Below are 5,125 nucleotides of genomic sequence, written 5' to 3' on the forward strand. Positions count from 1 at the left end.
TCTTGTGATTTAATTTAACTTGCCTAATTTTAATCTTGGCAAATATTTGTCTGCTAACTTGCAGGGAGAATAAGGTTAGAACTGAGTAACAAGCATAGTAAAGGAGAAGAAAAATATTCAGAGGGGAACCTATTTTTCAAAGTGGAAATTCCCCTTCTCTTAATTTCCATTTTTCTTTTACAGTCAAAAAATTTCTTAGAAAGACCAGTAAGTAAAATTTCTAATCTGTGACAATGAAATATTGTATTACCAGTCTATATAGACGAATTTAAAAAGTTTTCTTGTGATACAAAGATAATAGGGGGATTTTATTAAAACTTACCAGAGCTCTCCTTTTCCTGAAGGAGACTAGAAGGAACCTCAGAGTCTGGTTCAAACATAATCTTCAGTGTCTTGAAGTCATGTTGGGGACTGTCTGTATCCATTAATATACATTTTCATTGAAATCTAAAAGTTCATAAATACATATCAATTTCTAGGTGTTACTTCATTAACCAAGCCTTCCTAATCTCCTAGCTGGAGTTTTTAATTAGGATTTGTTTAAGAGGAATCTGTACCTGTACAGATGTGGGGGGTGGGGTGGAAAACCTTCTTGAAAAATAAAGAAGGAAACAGGAAATGTTATGAATAAAATTCAGTTATTTACTTTTCCTCTCACACACCTTTCTGTAAATGCCACAAGTACACATAGCTCCAAGCAAGCAAAGACTATCCCTCAACTTAACAAACAAATTCAAGATTGAACAGATGGTTTATAGGAGTGACGTATCTGAACATGAGTTAATTTCTCTAGTGCTCTTTGATGATAACAGACAGGTTAAACAATATGGGTTTGATGAACAGTTCACTTTCTAGCCACTTGGGACTTTACAATTAGTTGTCAGTTTTGTTTTAGTCTTTCTTTGGTTGTATTTTCAGTGGATCTTTTGCTGTTTACTCAACCCATAGTGACCCTATATAGGGTTTCCAAGGAGCAGCTGGTAAATTGGAACCACCATCCTTGAGGTTCAAACTGACCTTGTGGTCAAGTGCTTGTCCTACAGTGCCACACCAGAAATGGTCAGTTATTCCCAAACTGATTGTAGAGAATTATTGTCATAGGTCTAAAAATGCACATCACATATTAGTTATAAATTAAAGAAAACCTTCCATATATGTACTCTTGAGTCTTTTAAATGTATGAAAATGTTGTAGTTAATTAAATGTTGATGTTCTTAGGTATATGTTGAATTGTTTCTGACTCACAGTGACCCAATGCACAAGAGAATGAAATACTACCTGGTCCTGCACCACCCTCACAATTGTTGTTATGTTTGAGCCCATTTTTGCTGCCACTGTGTCAATCTCTCATTGGGCTAATGCTCCACTTTACTGGAGAAGAAAGTATGATTTTCTTCTCCAGGGACTGATCCCAACTGATAACATGTCCGAAGCATGAGAGAAGAAGTCTCAACATCCTGGAGAATTTTTGCTGTACTTCTAAGACACATTTGTTTGTTCTTCTGGAAGTCCAAGGTACTCTATTATGTTGTTGTTTTTGTTAAGAGCCGTCGAGTCGATTCTGACCCATAGCGACCCTGTATAGGGTTGGATTCAAAATGGCCCATACCAGTCAATTTCAGCTCATTAATGCCCAGGATACTATTCTTTATGTGTTCCACTTCATTTTGACAACTTCCAAGTTTCCTAGATTCATACTTCATACGTTCCATGTTCTGATCATTAATGGATGCTTGCAGCTGTTTCTTCTCATTTTGAGTTTTGCCCCATCAGCAAATGAAAGTCCCAGAAGCTTTGCTCCATTCACATCATTATTGTCAACTGTATTTTGAGAAGACAGCTCTTCTCTAGTCATATTTTGAGTGCGTTTCAACCTGAGGGACTAATCTTTCAGCACTGTATCCCACCATGTTCTGCTGGTATTCATAAGATTTTCACCTTCTGGCATTATAGGTTAATTAAATTGTCATTAAAACATCAGCAGTTGCAGCAACTAATGTACTAAAGAAAATGCTTTGGCAATGCTGTTTTATATCCCTTTTCTTATCCTCTCTCATGGGTATATCATTCCTCCAATTTCAATGATGAACATTTACTTTTATTTCAATACTTTATGTCCAACAATGCACTTTGTGTTTTGCCTAGATATCTTTTTAAGCTTTTAAATAATCACTTAAGCTCATTATTTTTGAAACATGCAATTTTCTCTCAATTAAACTCTTTCTCTAATACGATAGTGTCTGTCACATGGCTATTAAACACTTGAAATGTTGTTTGTCCATATTAAGTGTAAAATATACACCAGATTTATACTCTGAAATGCTAATTTTAGATATATTGAGTTAAGTAAAATATGTTATTAAAATCAACTTTGCCTCTTTTATTTGTGCTTTTAAAAAATGTGACTTCTATTAAATTTAAAATGAGATGCCTGACTTTCATCACATTTCGACTCTAAACTTCCCTGTGACTCTTACACATGCTCAAAACATGATGTGAGCCTGGATTCCTCTTTCCTTCTTCAAATCCATTACCAAGACTTCAAAATCATGATTTTCCTGAGGCTCAAACTATTTTCCTACCTGCACTACTGCCATTTAACACTGAGATCATCTCACCTGGATCACTTAGCCCAAGCTTGTCATTCATTTCCTTAAGATTTAAACCCTTGTCCTCAACTCCACTTGTACATTCAGAACTTTCTGGAGCCTTTGCTAAGTGTGATACAGTGCATTTACTTGAAACATGCAATTTTCTCCTAATTAAACTCTTTCTCTAATACAATAGTGTCTGCCACATGTGGCTATTAAACACTTAAAATGTAGCTTGTCATTGGTCCCTCTTTCCATGGAGCTCCTATGAAATGATTAGATGTTGTTGTTAGGTGCCGTCAGTTTTTTCTGACTCATGGCGACCCTACACACAACAGAAAGGAACACTGCTTGGTCCTGTACCAGCCTCATAGTTATTAGCTTGAGCTTATTGCTGCTGTCACAGTGTCAATCCAACACTACCCAGCAGAGTGTCCTTCTACAAGGGCTACTCCTTCCTGATAATATGTCTGAAGTAAGAGTATAAGTTTACAATGAATCATCTCAGAAGCAGGAAAAAGGATCTCATGACGTTCCAAGAAGAAGAGCCATGGGTGAACAGTGTACTTTGGACCCTGAGATTCCTGCATGGAGAAGTGGTGGGGGTGAAAGGCAGCAGCAGAAAGAGCAGCACTTAGAGCACAAAATAGAGTAGCGGGCTTCCCTATCCATGCAAACAGTAAAGCTGAGTGTCTTTGGGCAGGAGGCTGACTTACAGGAAGGCATTGCCTTTGAAAATTTATCTGCAGGACTAAAGGAACTTGTAAAACTTGACTGAACAAAGTAGAAGTCAAGAGGCCACATGGTAGAGACAACAAGAATGAAATAGGCATGTCTGTGGTACAGCTGAGAAGACATGCTCCTGACCAGAGAGCTGCCTTATCCTGAGTTATTTTTGATCCTGAATTGTACCTTCTTAACTTAAAAGGAGCTCTGGTAGCATAGTGATTACGAATCGGGCTGTGAACCGCAAGGTCAGCAGTTAGAAACTACCAGCTGTTCCACGGGAGAAAGATGAGGCTTTCTGCTCCTGTAAAGATTTATAGCCTCGGAAACCCTATGCAGGGTCGCTATGAGTCGGAACCGACTCCACAGCACATAACAACAACAACTTTTATAATAAGAAACACAGTGGTTCTGCATGATAATCACTGGACAGTAAAGGTCAGTGATTTGAGTCCACCAACTGCTCCATTGAAGAAAGATGAGACTTTCTGCTTCTGCAGACTCACAGCTTTGGAAACCCTTTAAAAATATACTATGCATTGGAACCAACTCAATGATATTGAACAACAAACAGCAACAACAATGTTTCTCATAAAACCATCATAAGTATTGTCTGTGAGTTCTATATGGACACTGCAATGGATTATTGAACCTAGCAGAAAAGTAGAGTGCCATGAGATTGATAGTTGGTGTCAGAATGGGGTAAAGAAGGGTGGAATATGGAGGCATGTCTGACCTTCACCTTGTAGGAAAAGACCTTGGGCTGGCGATTCCTTTTTTTTCACTCTTGTGAAGTCAGAGGTTGTCAGACACCACCTCCATGACATGTTTTCACTAAGTTTATAATTTATGTACATATGGAATCACATTTATATATATTATTATTTAATAGACTTGACAATAGTTTCTGAATTTGGTTTCCCTTCAATCTGATGCTTGCCCATTTAAAGCCTTTGTCTTCTCTACTCCATTATTTTCTAATGATTCTTTCTCTTCTTCCCACTTCTGCCTATATTTAGGCTCAGATTTGACACCATGGCAAAAACCATAGTAACTCTCTATGCTCTACTTGAGGTTCTCATTTTAAGATAAAGGAAGGTGATGCATCATTTTAGTTGTGATTGTAGTTGACCCGGTGACTTGAACCTGACTTTGAGCACATTGTTTACACAGTGCTTTAAAAGACTACCATGGGTGGGCCACTGACAAAGTAGAAACAACAGGTATTATGAAGGTAGGGAGAACACTGACATGGTCCTGATAGAAACCAGCATCAGGGTTGTGGACAAGAAGTTTCAGTTTGGATATTAAGGACATGGCAATGATGGTGAAGCCTAGAAGATAGAGGCTCACATTGATATTAAGATTTTGAAGAGCTCCATTCTAGAAGTGTTTCGCTTCATATGCTAACTATAAACTATTAATATAGTCAGGTCTTGCCTGGAGTGGTATTTTGACAGAATGGAGCTAGTGTCCTGATTCTTCATACATTCTGGGCTTTAAGGCAAAGTGGCAGCTCACATAGCATATACTTTTCACTTCTGAGACTGACTTCTTCTGTAGGACTCTATCTCAATGGGACAAGGGAACATAAAGTTTGATTTTTAATTAGGGATTTAACTGGTAGAAACCCTACTTTTACTACTTTTTTTGGTAGCACAGTGCTGTCTTTTTTGACAGTTTAGTTTCTATTTCAAGTTCAGTTGCAAAAGAAAAAAAGTGGGAGATGAGTAGCAGGGATGTTAAAGATGAGGACTGAGGAGTTTCATTTTGAAATCCTGAACACTATTTAGAGCATTTTTTTTTTT

Source organism: Chrysochloris asiatica, unplaced genomic scaffold (genome assembly GCF_000296735.1).
Source record: "Chrysochloris asiatica unplaced genomic scaffold, ChrAsi1.0 scaffold00202, whole genome shotgun sequence".
Classification (NCBI taxonomy): Eukaryota; Metazoa; Chordata; class Mammalia; order Afrosoricida; family Chrysochloridae; genus Chrysochloris; species Chrysochloris asiatica.